At 39.0% G+C, this 19,865-nt stretch overlaps 1 long non-coding RNA gene across 2 annotated transcripts in view; it reads left to right on the top strand.

Moving 5' to 3' along the window:
• LOC121148680 overlaps positions 1-19,865 on the top strand; it is a 291,103-nt gene that overhangs the window by 168,302 nt on the left and 102,936 nt on the right. For both annotated transcript variants that reach the window (XR_005882580.1, XR_005882581.1), the window contains exon 3: positions 11,578-11,661. This is a non-coding gene — a long non-coding RNA (uncharacterized LOC121148680). The remainder of the gene's footprint in view (positions 1-11,577; positions 11,662-19,865) is intronic.

Here is a 19,865-nt window from a genome sequence, read left to right as displayed (position 1 = left end):
TCTATTCATAATTATGTATGCAATGACCCCATTTTCAAATAAGATCGAGTTCAGATTCTGAGTTTCCAGGCAGGCATATATTTGGTGTGGGGAAGGGTAAATCTATCCAGCTATCCAACCCATTGCACTGGACAAAAATTGTGTCACCTGACCTTTGCACCTGTGAGATGCTTTTCTTGCAAAAGAAACCTGGGAATTTCTTAGACACAGCGAAGAGAAGTCAGATTTACTCAGAAGAGAGGAAGAAAGAAAGGAAGAAGGGAGGAAATGTGGAGGGGGGGACATAGAGAGGAAAACATTCTAGACGGAAAGAGGAAGTAGGGCTAAATTTTATCTTTTACCAGTTTGCTGCTGCCAGGCACATCCTGACATTCCTTCTTTCTATATGCAGTGAACATGTTCTAATCAACTGTCCTAACATTGTGCTACAGCCCCCTCCCCCCCACACACACACTATGGAGGTAGGCCTAAAAATGTAAATGAGCAAGACAGGAGAGTCAACAGTGTGTGGTTGTTGGGTCAGGGCCATAATGTTCATATTCCCCAAAATAATTTGTTCTGAGATTTGGTAACCAGTTTGTCCTTTTAGTCATTTTGTGGTTTGCCTTCCAGCTGTTAATGTTGTGTATCTTTCATTGATCAAGTCAAATGCAGAACAGTTAGTGGCAGCCAAGTAATGTGAATATTTAGCTGATTTTATATCATCAAAGAAATGTTGTCTCTAAACTAGTACCTTATAAAAGACACGAAGGTAATGGTGCTGATTCAATCCAAAGTAAAATGTAACTTTGAAGCTAGCTACACTCTTTGGATATGTATTAGGAATTGCATTATAACACATATTGAGGGAAAGGATAAGGAAGGCACAGAACATTCAGGTTTTAGCAGAGAAAATGGTTTTACATTTTACGTAAACCACAAGATACAATATTGCCCAGAGTTTTGTCATTACCTAATAAAATGATGATAAATCAAATCTGTTGAATTAATCCAAACAGTGTTAGAATTAACAGTCATTAATTAGGTCAAGATCACTGATGGTCAATGAATGTGAGCAGACAGATTTTATGACTATTGTTCATGTCTGAGGAGCACCGTAAAGGTGATTTTGACTTGAAATTTTTCATGATGTCAAAATGCGGAAGTGAGGTAGTAATCCAAGAGAGACACTATTTGGCAAAGAATCATCATGATAATTCTCCCATCCTCCATCCCACCACTTCACTCAAAGAAAATCGGACCAATGTAATTTATTACAAGTAGACTTGGAAAACACATTATGCACCAAACATAAAGAAATGTAGATACTAAATTCCCAAAAGTTAGAACACTTCAGTCTCAAAGGCAGTACTGTCACATGGCATTAGCAAATGTAGATTTTAGTGTATCAGAAAAATGATCATGAAATAGCTGTTCTACCTAAAATGGCTACATTCCACTTTATTATGCCTGGATTTGATTCCTAACTGCAGTTCCCAATTCAAGCTTCTTCCCAGTGTGGATTATTGGAGGCACTGATAATGGCCCAAATAATAGAGCAGAAACACTGGGAACTGAAGGTTATGAAAAACAGCCCATGTAAAGGAATGGAAAATAACTGTTGAAAATACCATTTGCTATAATAAGACTTTTAAGTTGAATGAGAAGGATTCAAAGCAGAATATTGCATTGGAGAGCTGCCTGAAACTAGCTGTTTTTAGTGAAGTATTAAAAGGGGGATGGAAATCACTTATGCACAAGCAGAATTTACTGAGGATTGGGAGATCAAAAAATTACTTGAAAGGTTGGAATTGAAAAAGATTGCCAAGTCAGGGCTGTGGCCATTAGACTCACCAATAAAAAGGAGGGGGAGTGGGGAGTGGAAAAGGCCAAGTCTAGAATACTGTAGCCAAGACATGGTCTCAAGGTAAGGACCAGGTTCAAATTCAGGATGCTGGACCAACTACTAAGAGTTCTGATCAAAGTTCTTTTCCAAAGAATTCCTAGCAATATTAAAGGTTTATTTCACATGAAGCCGTGTATGTGCAAGCGCTCCATAATTTGGACTAGAAAGAGGGCCAAAATTTCAGAGAATTAGGCTAAGCCTAGAATAATTTATAAGACTTCCTAAAGCCTAGATTTCTCTGGGGAAAAAAGTGTCATCAGCTGGATTTTAGGAGACTGAGAGGAACTGAGATGTATAAAACACACTGAGTGCAACATTTCACATCCAGGAAGCAGACTAGGAGGGCTGACTGAATTACTGAGAATGAAATACTTTCAATGCTGCTTTAAAAACTATCAAAATCATGGGGGAAAGGATACAGGAAATGGCAGAACCAATATGTTGCTTAAAAAATGAAATAGAAGATAAAAAAACCTTCAAGAAAGCAATGTTCTTATGACCTGTAACTAAAGAAATTAGAAAAAAAATTTGAAGCAATTAAAATAAACACAAGAATGTCAGAACCTATGAGATATAGCAAAGCAGCATTGAAAAGGACATTTATAATATCTCCCTTCCTTTGTCCCCTGTGTCTTGTAGCAAAATAGTCTATCAGGTGTAGTCGTGACTCCAACTTTCTGCTCTTGACATGAATCATGACATTGTTGGCATAAGCAATAGCAGAAAGTTTAATATTCAATTGTCTAGATATACTAAGAAGTTTCCTTGGGAATCTACTTTTATGCAGCTGTAAAGATATGTTTTGTAAATTTTCATTGATTCCTGCGACTCTTGTCTCCATTACATGCTTCACTTGTAAGATTTCAAGTGTACATTTGCCTTATTTTTTGTTTTGCATTCTTGATGGAGGTTGTCCATATTAGAGGGAACATACATTTGTCCTTTGAGAATTGGCTCATTTCATTGAGCATAATGGTCTCCAGTTGAGACCATTGCTTGCAAATGGTAAAATTTCATTGTTTTAAATAGCTGAGTAGTATTCCATAGACTTATCTTTTATCTGCTCTTCCTTCAGTGGGCATCAAGGTTGTTTCCATGTTTTTGTAAGTGTTGATTGTGCTGCAGCAAATATAGGGATAGAGGTTGCTTTTTGAAGTGTAGATATCAGTTTTTTGGATCTGTTCCCAGGAGTGAGATTGTTGGGTCATGTGGTAGGTGAATTTTTGATTACCTGGAAATTCTGTCTATGGACTTCCATAGTGGCTGCACTAGTCTACAGTCCCACCAGCAGGGGAGTAGGGAACCGTTTCCCCAGCATCCTTGTCAACGGGTGTTATTGGCAGTTTTCTATTTGTAGGCCTTTCTCACTAGGGTTAAATGGAATGTTGGAGTAATTTTTATTTGGATTTTCCTTATTACTAGGGAGTTTGAGCATTTTTTTCGTAGTTCTTTAGCTATTTGTATTTGTTCCTCTGAAACCTGATTTTCTTTGCCCACTTCTTAACTAATTTAATATTACTATGTTTCTGGAGTTCTTTGTATATTCTGGATATTAAGCCCCTGTCTGTGTAGTACCCAGATTTTCTCCCAATCTGTTGTTGCATTTTTACTTAGTTGATTGTTTCTTTTGCTGTGCAGTAGCTTCTTAGTTTGATGTAGTCTCATTTTATTTTTTTTAATTTTCATCTTGACTAAGTTTTTGATGATTTCTCTAGGAAGTGTGTGCCTCCACCTATACCTTATAGAGTATTTCCTATGTTTTCTTCTAATAGTTTGATGGTTTCTGGGTGTAGGTTTAGAAGATTTATCCATTTAGAGTTGATCTTTGTGTACTGTGAAAGGTGAAGGTTTTATTTCTTACTTCTGTGGGTTGTGATCTAATTGTCTCAACAGCATTTGTTGAAGAGATTGACTTTTTCCCCAGGAATGTTTTCTATTTTCTTGTCGTATATTAGATGGCTGTATGTATGTAAGGACTCTCCTGGTGTTTCTGTTTGCTTCATTAAACTTCCTCTCTGTTTCTGAACTAGTACCAGGCTGTTTTGATTACTACTGCTGTATATTATGTTAATGTCTGGAATTGTGATCCCCTCTAGTTAGATTCTTAATCTTCAAAAATAGTTTTGGCTATTCATGATCTCTCACATTTCCAGACAAAATTTTGTATCATTTTTCAAGTTCTGTGAAAAAATGTTCTTGGGATTTTGATCGGGATCACATTGAATCTGTGCATTACTTGTGATAATATGTACATTCCGATAATGTTGACTCCGCCTTTCCCCGAGCATTGGATAGTTCACTATTTCTTTGTCGTCTTTTCTTATATTTTTTTAATGTTTTGGGATTTTCCTCATACAGACCTTCCACGTCATTAGTTAAGTTTATCCCAAGGTATTTAAGTGTCTTCTCTGTTATTCTTTACTCTGTTGTTCTAATTCTTCTTCAGTGCTGGAGTTTTTTGTATATACTAGAGCCATTGATTTCCATTCATTTATTTTGTACCTTGCCACTTTATTAAATTCTCTTATAAACTGTTACAGTCTCTTTATTGAATTTTTTGGTTCACCTATGTATAGAATCATGTAGTCTGAAAACAGACAGTTAAACGTCCTCTTTGTCAATTTGAAGTCCTTTAATTCATTTTTTTGTCTAATAGCTCTAGCGAGGACTTCTAGTACTATGTTAAATAGCAGTGATGATGGTGGACATCCTTGTCTTGTTTCAGATCTTAGTGCGAAGGTTTTCAGTCTTTTCCCATGCAGTATGATGCTGGCGTTGGGTTTTTCATAAATTGCTTTGTGTTGTAGAATGTTCCTTCTATGCCGATCTTAGAGTTTTTAGCATGAAGTGGTGTTGTATTTCATCAGATGCTTTTTCTGAATCTATTGAAACTATCGTATGGTTTTTCTTCAGTTTCTTGATGTGCTGTATCACATTGATAGATTTGCATGTTAAGCTATCCCTGCATGGCAGGGAGAGAATCCACTTGGTCCAGGTGGATGATCTGTCTGATGTTAATGTTATAATCTGTTGGCTAGTATTTTGTTGAAGGTTTCACTTCTATGTTAATCAGGGATATTGGTTTATAGTTTTATTTCTCTGCCGCATCTCTGTCTTGTTTCAGTATTAGTGTTACGCTGGCCTCAAAGAAAGTTTGGAAGGATTGCCCCTGACACCCATTAAATTGGGATGAAGAGTATAATGGAGTCGAGCATATTGGGAAGTGAAGATGCATCAAAGTATGCATCTCTACTTCTGAATGAAAGATGCACTCCTAATGAAACCATTAAATATACTTTGACAATAGGATACTAGATTTTCCTCCATCACCAATACCTACAATGCCATGATACACTTAAATAGCAGAATGTTTGACTTGTGTTACTAAAGGACTATAATATTGTATTATCGGGGCAAATGGTGGGAAGAAGCAGGATGGGGAGGGAAGAAGGAAAAGTGGAAGGTGGAATCCCCATACCTACAAAACTGTGTCATGGAAAACAGCAATAATAAAACTATCATGGAAAATAATATTTAAAACCCATTGTTCCAATTAGCCTAATAATAATTCTTAATCTGAGACTTGAAAATATCAGTGCATTAAAGTGTTTGTTGCTTTATGTTAAATATGTAAATACTGTTGCTTTTCTTTGACCAGCATTCCATTAGAATGTTTACTGTCATTTTGTAAACAGAACGTAGGCAGGTATCCAGCACAGTGTGAAGTTGCTGCTTGGGAGGCCCACATCCTGTGTCAGAGTTCCATGTTCAGTTCCTGCTTCTGATTGCACTTCTTGCTAATGCATCCCCTGGAGGCAGAAAGTAATGGTTCAAGTTCCTAAACCACTCTTGAAGGAGAATGACATGAGTGGGCTTCAGTCTAGCCCAGCCCTGGGTGTTGCTAGCATTTGGAAAATGAACTCAAAGGAGAATGCACTCTCTCCATCTGCTTTTCAAATAAAATTAAAGGGACTGGTATTGTGATGGAGTGGGTTAAGCTGCTTCCTTTGACACTGATCTCCCATTACAGAGCACCAGTTATAGTCCTGACTGCTCTGTTTTCCATCCAGCTCCTGCTATTGAATCTGGGAAAGCAGCTGATGATAGCCCTAAGTACCTGGGCCCCTGCCACCCATGTGGGAAACTCAGAAGTTATAGGTTCGTGGCTTCAGAATAGCTCAGCCAAAGCTTTGTGGCCATTTGGGAAGTGAACCGGCAAATGGAAGATCTTTCTTTGTCTCTTCCTCTCATTGTAACTTCTCAAACAAACCCTTAACAAAATAAAATGAAAAAGAAAAATTCTAAAGAATCAGATTGAGTATATCAGGAAATTATGGAGTACAGTGCCTCTTAGAAAAAATGAAAGAAACTGCATCAGAGCCACAACTGCCTCTGCCCTGGGCCATCCATTATTTAAGCTTCTTAACTTCCCCCTTCCTCTTTTCCATATAGCCACAAGGTATGTCCAGAAATGGAAACAGGAGGGTCTAATGTTCTCATGCCTCGTTTGAGGAAAGGATGGATCTGAAGAAAAAAGTTGCCAAGATCATACTGGGTGGGCTATAGGAGACTGAGGGATGCATCAGGATGAGCCTTCATTTTCAGACCCTTCTGTGGCCTTACAGTTGGAATGCCTTCACCAATCCCATGCTAGGATCCCAACTGGTTTTATTGTGACATGGAAACAGCCAACACTGAACTGTAAACTTCAGATAAGTTATAGCTCAAAGCAACCCGGACTCTAAGTGGGGTGTGCAGCTTCTCAGAGCAGTGGTTTATGTTGCCTTTTGAGATAGCTTGGCTCCACTAGGGATTATCCTCCAACTGGGTTATTGTTAAGCAGAATTGTGACTGCTTGTTTGATGGAAGCGGCTGCACTAAGCCTCCTGTTTCAATATCGTGTAAATAGTGTCCAACCCCCTGCCCAGCTCTGGGCCTTCCCTCCTGGAAGACACTTTCTGATACAACCAGTGACATATGTGTAGTTTATTAAACACTACTGTGTATATAGTAGACAAATTTAAGTCTTATTTGAAACATCTAGTCTTTCTAAATGTTTAGAAATGCATAAAGTATGAAAAGTAGAAGTAGTAAATAATATTTTGTATATATCCTAGTGTTAAATTGATATAAAATACTGTCTTTGGGAAATGGGATGATGAGCATCCCCTGAGCAGCATGCATAGCGTGTTTGTGCCGCTTCAGCAATGAAGCAGCAGGACAAAGTCTAAAGAACACTGAGGTGTTTGCAGTGGGGCGAGGCTAGCCATTGTCCTTCCTGGAGGTACATTTAATTTTTCTCTGTGTATATAATGTGCATAAATGGCAAACAAAGCCTACTTTTAAAAATAGGTCCTATCTTCTCATTCAGTCTCTAGAATGAGTTCTTTTCATAATACTCCCAGTTAAACTTAGGCTTCACTAATTATTTGAACACAAGAGACTCATGAGAATGGACGTAGAATTCAATGAAAGTTGGAGATTTCTTATCCACTGGGGAACTGTCTTGCTTTTCTGGATTGCTTTTGGCAACATTTATTAGTTGCTGTTCCACAGTTCAGGTCATGAATGGTATTCGGAAATCTTAGTGATCAAACCTACTGACCTTCCTCCTTGTGGGTGTGTAAGAACATATCCAGTGACTTCTTTCATGTCTTCATTGTGTATAAGAGAACCTGGCTTGAAAAGATAACTGGATCAAGTCCACTCACGGCCTGTTCAGGAATTTATGTGGACCTAATTAATACTAAGCAGCAGGAAACAGATACTATACCACAATTACAACACTCTCTAGCTTGTCTCCTCTCCTCTACCATTTATTCTACAGTTGCCAAAGAAAGCAGGTAACTCTCTTTACAAGCAACCTTTGGTCACATCCAATTATGTTTGTTTTTAAGACATCTTTAGACTCTATGCCTTTGAGAATATGATTTAACTGAGCTAGATAGAAAACAGAGCAACATTTGAAAGAATGGGCTTAATCAAGACCAATCAAATATCAAAATAATACAACCCTGTGTTATTTATATTGCACAGAAGCTATGGCATTGTTTATAGCATGGTGTGAAAGAAATATCTCTCTCATAATACAAATATTTACTAAAGGCCACTTAAGCAAAAATATTTTGAATTTTCTGGAAATTCTCTTTAACAATGAGGAAAGTGACAATAACGTATTTTCAACTCTTTTCAAGGGTTTGTAAATGGGTTGAAATGTGTCTACCTAAACCACCCACCTAGCTAAATGCTAAATGGATTCACATAATGTGGATGTACAATAGAGAACTTGAGGAAGTATGTTTATTGAATTATATATTAATATTGCATACTCTGAAAAACATGTTTTAAATATCAATAGCAAGTTGAATTTGAATGCCTCCAAGATAAAGCAGTTCATGGAGAAAACATTTCTTGGATATCTACAATTTCTCTTAATTTAGTAAATATCTTTATGCCCAGTAGCATAGAGCATGGCCCTTGTACCTCATTTGAACAGCACATGCAAGATCTTCAAAGAGAGCGTCTGTATAAAACTGAAACCATAAGGAGGGAAAAGGTGGCTCAGAGAAAGCACTGTATAATGTCTATGAGCCTTGCAATCCAGGCTGCCTCCAGCATCTGTTTGGAGCCATGTTCTCAACACTGGATGCATAGAATCAAATAGGGAATTTTGCAAACCAATTTAATATTTTCAAGTATTATTTTTCACAGTACAGCTTGTCAGTGTATGGGAGTCTTCCCTGCCCTCCTCCTCTTCCCTCTCCATTTCCCTTCCCATCATGTTCCCCAGATTTAACACACAGTATATTTATATTCCCTTAGTAATAGTTTTCTTAATCCTTCAGAGTAGGACCTGAATTCATCTCATTGGTTGAATTATCAGTTGGTTTCCATACAAATATTTCATCAGTGACTGTGATAACACAGTCCCTGTGTACCAGGCCTGTTGTGTGATAGAGGAAAATTGAAGCAAATAAATTTATTTGGCTTCAGAAAAACAAATGAAGTCTGTGTTTTCTCAAAGTGACTCTTTGCATGTGCCTCCACGTGCTCCATCTCCCACTCTGCCCTACTTTCTTGTCCAGCCTTATTCCATTTAATGATACTTCCTATTCTTTTAAATGGTATGACACCATAGTTGGACAAGATAAGTTCTACAATGTCATATAACATGCTTTGCCTTGGAGAACTGATATTTCTCCAATACCCAAACTGCTCTCGGCTAATTATCTAATGAGGAGCTTGTCAATAATGATGGTCTTCGCAAGTTTTTGAATGGGCTGGATTCTAAGGTGTCTATGCACTACTGTTATAGTGACTCTTAAATTGTAGTGGCAAGAAAATTTAACATGAAATCTACTCAACAAATTTTAAGTATCTGTTAATTATAGATACAAATCTCTAAAGCTTATTTATGTTACTTAACTGAAACTTTGTGGTTGCAAATTAAGTTTCTCATTTCCCTTTACACCAAGACCCAGAAACCATCATCCCAGTCCTTAATTTTATGAATTTAATTATTTTTGATCACTTATGCAAGTTGAATCATACAATCTTTACCAACTTATTTCTCATATCAGCCTCAAAGTTCAACTATGTTACTCTATATTGCTGAATTTTCTTAATTTTAAGGATGAATGACACATTACTATATGTTTATACCACATTTCTTCATTCATTGGTTGGTAGGCACTTACATTGGTTCAATATCTTGGCTATAAACAATACAGCAATGCACATGGAAGCACTAATATCTTTTTGAATTTATTTTTTTCTAAGATTGAGATTGTATGATAGCTGTTTTATTTCTTGAGTAATCTCTGTACTGTTTCCCATACTGTCTGCATCTTTTTGCCTTCTCATCAGCAATGTGCTAAGGGCTTATATTCTCCATATCCTCACCTGCAGTTACTATTTTTTGTGAATACCATACAGAAACATGAACTGGCAGCTGAGATTTCGATGTGCATTTACTGATGATGATCATATTATTATATACTTACTTACCTTCCTGGAAATAAACTCTTTATCATCAGATATGATTTTCAAATGTTTTATTCCATTCCTTAGGCTTCTTTTTCACTCTATTGATGATTTTAGTTTGCAGCATGACCTGCTCATTTTTGCCTTTGCTACCTGTGCTTTTAATGTCATATCCAGAAAGGAACTGAAAAGACCAAGACATAAAAATTTCCCCATATTTTCCTATCAGTCTAAGGTCTTACATTTAATTCTTGATTTCACTGAGTTCATGTTTATGTTTAGTAGGGTCTAGTATCATTTTCACATTTGAATGTAATGTTTCAACAATATTATTTATTGAAGAGAATCCTTTTTCCATTGTGCATTCTTTTTGTGCTGCTACTTTGTAACTTTTGTGTATTCATTTTGAATCATACATATTTACAACATACATAAATATGAAGGTATGAGACATGTATACAATGCATGATGAACTTAGGGTAATTAGCACTTCCAGCTACTTACATATTATTATTCCACTGTGTTAAAAACCTTGGCATCTCTTCTAGTTCTTTATTAACTACAGAATATTTGGTTGTATAGTCAGACTATTCTGCTGTACAGTATTAGAATTTATGCCTCTTGTTTAATCTTTCTCCCCCCCACACCTACCCTGCAGTGGCCACTATTCTATTCTGCATGATTTCTATGAGACTGACTTTTCTAGTTTCCACATATGAAAGAGAACATATAGTATTTTCTCTTTCTGTGCCTATCATGTTTGACTTAACCTAATATCCAATAGTTCCATTCTTTTGCTGCAAATCAAAGAATTTTATTCTTTTGTGACTACATTCTTTTTCCATTGAACCATGGATAATTTTGGTTGATTTTGTATTTTGGCTGTTGTGAATGGAGCTATGATAAACATGAGAATATGGATAGCTTTTTTTTTTCAAGTAAGGTTTACTTACTGATTTGAAAAGGTAGAGTGGCAGAGATGGAAGGGGAGAAGCAGAGAGGAGAGAGAAAGTGAGTTATCACTCACTAGTTCATTCCCTGACTCCAATTCGCAGGGTTCATACAGACTGCAGTCAGCATCATGGAACCCCATCCTTTTCTCACACATGGGTAACACAGGCCCAAGTACTTAGGCTGTCTTTCACTTTCTTCCCAGGCACATTAGCAGGGACCCAGATCAGAAACAAGGTTGTGCGACTGAAACCGGCACTGTGAAATGGGCTGTCAGTGTTCTCTTAAGCTGCTGCATCCACAATGGCAGCTTCTGCAGTTCTCTCTCTGACATGACTTCTTTTGCATATAAACCCAGTGGTGTGACTGAGTCGTGTGATAGCTCTGTTTTTGATTTGCTGAGGAACCTCTGTATTGCTTTTATTGTTTTTTGTACAGCTGTACCAATTCACACTTGTACCAACAGGATATAGTTCTCCTTCCTCCACATCCTCGGAGAAAACTGTTGTTGTTTTACATTAGACATTGTAATCAGGGCAAGCTACTTTATTCTGGTTTGATTCATATGCCCTCTCCCCAGCAGATCTCAAATGCATAAATGGTGGCATACAAGCACTTCTATTATTTTTTTGTAAATGTGGATATATGTGTAAAGTTACACTCAGAGGTCGAAGAGGAGTATAATTCTCCTTTAGAACTAGAAAAATAATCTTCCATCATATTGATGCCAATCTAAAAATCCATTTCTTTCCTTAAAGCTCCTCATAAGTTGTGATCCTGTTACAAAGATCAGCAGACATATAAGCTGGGAAGCGGAACAGAAAGCATCAACAGAAGACATGGTAAGTTTATTCTCCAGTGTGCTGGAAACTAACATGTAAACACACAAGAGTGTATGTGCTGTGTATTTTGGAAATATTCATAAACAGCATCAAAGAGAAACTCTAGAAAGTCTCAGAAGGGTAGACATTCTTCCCATGAAACAGTAATTTTTTCAGGCTAACAGAGCTGTCACCTGGCACAATACGTCTTTATGTAGTATGCTCCACTTGAAAATCACCTGGAGAATTTTCTTAAGAATCGTGCTCAGATTACTTCCTCACCTAGAACTAAAAATCACTGAAAGTTGATGTGGGAATTAATGTTTTTTAAACAATTGTCTGGTTAATTCTAGCATCTGCGTTGAGTTGGAAATCACTACTTCAGATAAAGGCATGAAGTAGTGGAGAGATGCCTCTCCCGAGACACTGGAATAAGCCTCCCACTTTCTAGGTAGCAAAAGGAAACTGCAGGCGTATAATGTTGCATGGGCTTCTCTAAGGTACAGTAAGAGTTAAACTAGCTTCCATGGGTCCAAGAAGAATGATGGTTTCCTTACTGGACACAGAGCCCACAACCTGTCCCCAAAATGGTTCTGCTGGCAGTCATGGTTCTAAGTGGTTCTTAGACTCTCTAGAAAGCAAGGTGTGTACTCTACAAACACAAATTCTCCATGGAGAAAATTCTCTGGAGTTGGCAAAGCACTCTAGTGTCTCATAAAGAATGAAGTGCTATGGCAAAAGGCTCTTTTCATGGAGAGTCTACCTGCTAGAAAGTGAGATGATCATAGCTTCTGTCACCTTTTAGTTGTGCTCACTGGGTATGTTGCTTGGTCTCTCTAGCTCTTACTTTACTTCATCAGTCAGCATGTAAGATTGGTTGTCTCCAGTCATGTGTATATGTGCACAAAAAGCATGCACTGGACTCCAATGTTAGGCAAATAAAAACTGGAACTGCCCTGAGCCGGGAATGGGGGGACCTGACACATCTTGATCATTTCCTGTTCTTATGTTGGCTTCTAGGAGAACAGTGAGTTCCCCAGGGCAAGAATGGAAATTCTCTAGCTTAGGTCAGTCCTCCTCCTGTCTCATACTGTGCAATTTTTAGAAGAGTTTCGGGGCTATGACATGGAAAATTAATTTCATTATAGTTTGACATAGGAAGTGTAAGTGAGTACTTTTGTTTCCCTTTCACTGCTGATGACGCTAATATTCTCCCTGTACAGGTGGCAAGTTGGTATTAAGAACATCTTCACAGGTACCTATGGCAATTATGTCAGCCTGTCTCTTTAAAAAATGGCAGATTAAACATTAAACATGTGTAATGCTAATTGCTTATTAAGTCACTGATATGCTTAAACTTGTGAGAAGCCCTCCTTGAAGTTCCCTAAAGAGGGATAAGAATATCTGGAGAACTGCCTTTAGGTGATCCTAGTTCAACCAGTTGAGTTAGTCCATGTCTGGTCGTTTAATACCAAGTGCCTTGGTGTTTCTGATGAAACAGGCTTCTTCCTCACAAGTGCTTTGGTTTAAATTTGCCTTCCCGAATCCATGCAATGCGAACATAATTCCCCATGTGACACTGTTGGGAGATGATGCCCCTTGAGATGTGCTGAGTCATGAGAGCTCTGACTTACGCAAGTGCCTCCTTTTCTTGCACTCCTGCCTCCTGCTCTCTGCTATATGATCATTGCAGCAAGACAGCCCTTAACACCTTGCAAACCTTGTTTGGAGGTGAATGTTGGAGAAAGCCAGGATTGCTGTGACAGACCATTAAGGTTGGTTCTGCTGAGGGCTTAGCTAAAGAAGGAGCTGCAGGGGAGGTCTGAAACTTTCTGTAGACTACCTACATGTTCATGATCAGAATGTATGGAGACCATAGCGGCAATTCAGATGAAGTCTCAGATGGAAATGAAGACTGGAAACTGGGAAAAGGCCTTCTTTGTCACCAAGTTGTAAATAAATAGGCCATATAGTTCCCATGTCTAAGGACTTTAAGGAAGATAGAATGTAAGAGCAATGAACTAAGATTTTAAGTATTTTCTGTGAAATACTGAGGAAACTGTGTGGTTTATTTTAACTGCCTATAGTAAGATGTGAGAGGAGAGAAGTGATATAAACAGAATCTAAATGGAGGAAGAAGCAGCCATTTGGTCTTTGTTTGAGATGCCAGTTAAGACACTTGGGTCCTATGTGGCAATATCTGGGTTTTATGGCTAGATCCAGCTCCTGATTCCAACTTCCTATTTATGCAAACTATGAGAGGCCATGGGGACGCTTCAAGTAGTTGGCTATCTGCCACTCACAGAGAAGCTGTATTGAGTACTCAGTGTTAGGCTTTTGCCTCTAGTCATTCCAGCCATTTGGGAAGTGAACCGATGAGTGGGAACATTCGCTCTTTTTCTCCCTCTCTCCCTCCCTTTATCTCTTACTCTCTTTCTCATTTCTCTTCTCTCCTCTCTTTACAATATTTTTTAAAGGTACATTTATTTTTATTTGAAAGGCAGGTTAAAAGAGAAAATGAGAGACATAGAGACAGATCTGTCTTCCTCTGGTTTATTCCCCAGTGGCCACAGTGGATAGAACAGCTCATCTGAAGCCAGAAGGCAAGAGTTTCTTGCAGGTCTCCAATAAGTGTGCAGGGATCCTAGAACATAGGCCATCTTTCACTGCTTTCCCAGGTCATAATCAGGGAGGTGGATCTGAAGTGGAACATACAGAACACAAACTGGTACCCATATGGGATGCTAGTGCTGCAGGTAGATTAGCATGCTATGTCATCATGTCAGCCCTCCGAAAATTTCTCTCTCAAATACACATTTTATTTAGAAAAAATTAAGGAAGTCATAACATAGAAGTAAGGAAATTCCCTAGCATGGCCATTTTTTAGGGGTAAAAGCCAAAGATGTGATGAAGGGTTTCTATGATAAACTGGTATGGATAAAAAGGATCCGATCTAGGTGCTTCTCATCAAGAGAAAGGGAAGATGTCCCGCAAGCATTTCAGAGAGCCTTGATGATGCCTCTACCATCAGGGGCAAAGAATTCCTGGGGATGAAAGGCGGAAGAGCTTTAGGAGATAGAAACAGGGCAACTGTGAGTCCTCAAGGCTCAGTGTCACTTGACTACCAAAGCGATAGCTTAACCAGGTATAGGTGGCTTCAGTCACTTCTCTGGTGTGGCCTGCTCTGGGAACATCTACATGATGATAATTCTGGAGGTACAGGGAGTGTGCAAGTTGTCATGACATGGTCACCTCCACCTAGATGTCAAAAATGCAGCAACAGCCTGCCACTGGATCAGAACTGTCCCACAGAGGCTGCACCAGGATTAATCCCTAGTGGAGCTAGAGTCAGGTCCACCACTGAGGCCCCAGAACTGTGGAGGTATCATCTGGGAGAGGTGCAGACACAAGACTTTAACCCATAAGAGCTTCTACATGGGCTGAGCTCACCAAAGCCATGGAAATGGGGCTGCCTGAGGGCCCACCCAAGTGTCTCTGGAGGTGGGACATGAAGTCCCAAAGATAATATTCAAACATTAGGACTCCATGTTGCTCATTTTGATGAGTTCTGGGCTTTCTCAGGACGCATTACTCCTTTCTTCTGGCCTGTTTCTTTCAAGTGGGAATTGCTGTCTTTCTGCCTTTCTCAGAAAAACAGATACTATTGGACACTATTATGCTTGGTGAATAAGCTACTCCAAAAATTTAGTTGCCATTTTTTTCTGATGCTGTCACTAACATATAGACTACAAAAAGTAATGTATATAAATGAACTTGACATCTTGAAATTTGATTACTATGTTTAGTCTCTGTCTATACTCCTGTGAACAGTCTACCTGCTGTGTTTTTAAATTTTTTATTGAATGAAGGATTTAGCATTTTGTTATACAGTAAATTGAAAATATGACATCACAAAAATTAAAAGAATAATAGGAAAGGAAAGAGAATGGGAGGGAAGGTAGGAAGGGACATTATGTTCTTAAAACTGAATACCTGAAAAATATGTAAAATTCATTTTATTTAAATAAGTAACATCAAGCAAGAAGGAAATCTATCCAATGCCTGTCCCACTCTTGTATTTTAGAAGCATAGAACTATTTTTGTTTTCACAAGCTCACAGGTGGAGGTAAACCTGTCCCAAGATAAATTACATTTTGATCTTCACTCAGACAATGTTGAGATAAGATTTTGGACTTATACTCTAAGGTTAACGCTAGGATGAATTGAGACTTTGGGGTTATTTTGATAAAATGAATGTTTTGCCTGAAAGAACAGCATACATTATAGGGGACACAGATCAGAGTGCTGTAGTTTGAATGTGTCATCTGGAATTCATGTGTTAGGAACTTGGTCCCCAGTCGGCCGGAGATGGGAGTTGGGACCTAATAGAAGATGCTTAGATCATGAAGGCTCTGCCTTCAAGAGTGGATTAGTGCCATACAACATGGGCATGAGGAAACTGGTTCTTCTCTCACCTTCATGCCCTTTGCCATGTGACAGTTCAGTCAGGAAATGCCTTGGTAGATGCTAGAGCTTTGATCTCTGACTTTCTCAATCCCAGAACTGTAAGAAAATAACTTTCTCTTCTTTATAAATTACCAGTGATCAGTCTGTTATAGTAACATAAGCCAATCAAGTCAATAAGAGTTAGCATTTCCCTTTTTAAATTCTCACTCACATCACATTTTTTGGGCAGTTGCTGTAAAGAACATGGATTCTGTATGATGAGATTTCTCAGGTTAGTGGAATGGGAGGAGGTGGCCTCCTCATTCTTAATGTGGTCTTTGGAGCTACAAGCACACAGGGCTAGACATTTGAGATGGGTTTCTCTAGGTTTTGTGGAGTCATGGGGTTCTTCTGTCACTGTGGCTACTGGGGACAGTTCGACCCAGTTCTCTATTTTCTCTCCACCATAGTCTTAAGCGAGCTCAAGACAGCATACTGATGAAGAACAAGACACAAGCTGCCTGGTCAGGCACTGACAGATAAACCCATGAATAAGTCACAAATGCCCAAGCCAGATGAACACTGAGGTTCCCACTTATTTGATTGATAAAATCAGGCATCAGAGCCTACTGCCATTGCTAAGGTTGTGGTTACTATGCATTACTTTTCAAGAACAAAAAGCTAATGGTTATGGTGATGGAAACTATTTTTTTAAGATTTATTTTATTTTGATTGGAAAGTCAGTATAGAGAGAGGAGAAAAGACAGAGAGGAAGATCTTCTGTCCAATGATTCACTCCCCAAGTGAGCGCAATGGCTGGTGCTACACCGATCTGAAGCCAGGAGCCAAGAACTTTTTCCAGGTCTCCCATGTGGGTGCAGAATCCCAAGGCTTCCAGCCGTCCTCTGGATGGGGAGTGGAGCTGCTGGGATTAGAACCGGTGCCCATATGGGATCCTGGAGCGTTCAAGGCAAGGACTTTAGCTGCTAGGCCATGCTGCCAGGCCCCAGATGGAAACTATTCTAACCCTCCTAGAATTTACATTTTCTACTTAATTCTTACTATCCTGTTCAGGAAGCCCTACCTCTCTTCTAGAATGGAAATTATTGTGACTTGAAGACATTCAATAAATGGGGAGGTGGTCACGTTTCTTGAACCCAAACCTCTCTGGCTCATTAGAAGAGGGATTCCTGAGTCTGTTACAAGTCGTGTATATACTCTTACATTGATTCAAGAGCTATTAGCCACTCCCATGACATGAACAGTGTGAAGATTAGGATGACAATTAATACAAGTAATATCTCAAGTAGCTATAAGCAATTCTATAAAACTGACATTCTTGGGGGACACACTCATTATATAAGATCAAGATGAAAACTTTTTTTGTTATTTGAAACAGCAGCATCAGAAAAAGAACCACTCTTTCCTGGTACACACCCAAGTAACCTCGGAGAGATACAAGAGTTTAGTAAATTAGGCATGAATTGGTAATAGAATAAACAGCTTGCCACCTGCCACTGTGTATCTAAAATTTGTCAGCTCAACCAAATATTTTTAGATTAGGATACCAAAAAAGTGTCAGGACAGACTCTGAAAATGCCTCCCAGCCTTCATAGGTCACTCTTTAGTTATGTTTTGCATTTAGAATAAAAGATGTCATACCCTCCTTTTGAGGAGACACCCCTGGACTTGGAAGAGAAAGGCCAATGTGTAAGTCAACAGCCCTGGAACCTATTAGTAATGCTGCTTTCAGTGAATGACTTAAAAGGGGAGTAGATCCAAACTTGGGTACCATAATCTTGGAGAAATTGTACCTAATGTCTTAGTTCCCCCGTATCTGATGACAGGATAATTATGCTGAAAAGAGAACGAATGCCAACGTCTGCATTTCCTGAAGTGAACCTCAACCTCACTCCTCTGTGGCGTTAGTCACAACTGCAAAAATGCAGCTGAAAACTGCCACTAGACCTTACTTTTTCCATTCTGATAGCCTATAGCTGCAGTGTTTAAAACGTAAACAGTGCTCTTTAGAGAGGCTTGAAGTCTTCCCATGGGATGACAGACAAAAACAAATGGGGCTGAGGAGTGATCACTCTGATCCCTTACTTAATTTAGCAAGTGTCTGACAAATGCCTTCACTATTCCAAACCAGCATGGCCTATTTTCTATGAGTAAAAATGGCACTGTATAATTTTTCTCTAACCTAGTATCAAACAGGCCTGGGAATTCATCTTGAACCTCGGAAGGCAGAAATTCAGCATGAGTAACTTTATAGCTACCTGTTCTTACTGATCACCTATATATACTTTACAATGGCTTCTGGCAGCATATTCAAAGCCTATTTAAGGAAAACAAATGGCAGGCAGAGGGCTTACTGAACAATGAGGTAAAATGGAGTTAGTTCTTGTATCTATAAGCCTGGCAGCTAAGCAGAAAGGGACAGAAAACGCCAGTGGCCCATGGGTAGAGGGATGGGTAGAGGGACAGTCACTAGGTCTGCATCAAAAGGTCATGCAAACTGTCTAAAACACACATGTCAATTTAAAATCTGAATACCTAAATAAAAGTTGCCAAATTTTTCTTCTTGTGGGAGAAGTGTGAATCTGAAGGAAACGATTGCTTCATTACTCAGGATGGGTGTAGTTCTCTGAATTTGCTGCTTTTCAGGGGTAAGGAACATCCAGCCTGCAGGCTGTATAAGGCCCATGACATCTTTTGATCTGGCCCTGCCAAGGCACAAACACGGTAGGATTCAAAATCCAATAAATCTTTAGCAAGCTAATTTTTAAGTTGATAAGGTGATGTGGCCTGTAAGAAGTTTTAGAAATATCCAAATTGTCTCTTCAGAACAGTTATAATGACAAACAGGAAGCAGAGCTGTTTAATAAGCTACAGTGTCTTGCCAGAACAGAGATGGGAGACCCCTGCTATTGGTATATAAAGAAAGTACAATATGAAAGTCTGGTAGGCTGACTGAGCCTCACCTTCGCTTGATGCACCACACCTCTAGCTGTGGCCAATGTGGGGCAAGTGATTTTGTATGTGCATTTTCATCCTCACTAGCAGAGGCAGGGAGAACATTAGTTACCTAGGAGCAACAGGTTCACCACTGTGTCTGAAACAAAGAAGGGAAGATAATTGTTTTAAAATATACATAGAGAGATTTGGAGATGTTTATAAATGGTTAATAAGTTAGACTTTATCTTGGCGGGGAGCCTCTGAAGATTGTGGGAATGTGGGTGGCCAGGAAGAAGAGAGATTAATCTATCTGACCCAGCAGTAAGAAATGATTTTAAAAAAAAATGAAAGCTTCCCATTTGCTTGGGTTGTCGTCTAATGCAATCAATTCATAAAATAAATAAATAAATTATAAAAAAATGAAAGCTGAGGTTAAGGAATATTTTAGATAATCTAGAAAAGGGTGTAACATGCCCCCTTGTGCAGAAAGGAAAATGGAGAGACAAAGCGTACTGGATGAGCTGGGGAGGGGTCTTCCTAGGTCCTTGTGTTTGGGCGAGCCACACAGGCACTGGCACAGGAAAGCCATCTTGCTAGTGCCTTAGAGCACACTGCAACAAAGACCATGAGTTCCACAGCCAGCTGAGGGAGGTGCTGGCTAAGCTAGCAAAGTTTCACAAGCCATCGGTATCAGACTCAAGCCAAGAGAGGCCTCTGGTTCTGCTAACAGTGGCTGCCCTAACAGTAGAAAGTACTCCTGGCCACTGCTACCTCCTTCTGCATAATGATTCCTGGAGAAACCAAAATATTTAAAATCTCCC

The sequence above is a fragment of the Ochotona curzoniae genome, unplaced genomic scaffold (assembly GCF_017591425.1).
Source record: "Ochotona curzoniae isolate NIBS_2020 unplaced genomic scaffold, NIBS_Ocur_1.0 scaffold_4701, whole genome shotgun sequence".
In the NCBI taxonomy this organism is placed as follows: Eukaryota; Metazoa; Chordata; class Mammalia; order Lagomorpha; family Ochotonidae; genus Ochotona; species Ochotona curzoniae.
The sequence above is the reverse complement of the archived record's forward strand: the minus strand, read 5'-3'. Positions and strand labels throughout refer to the sequence as shown.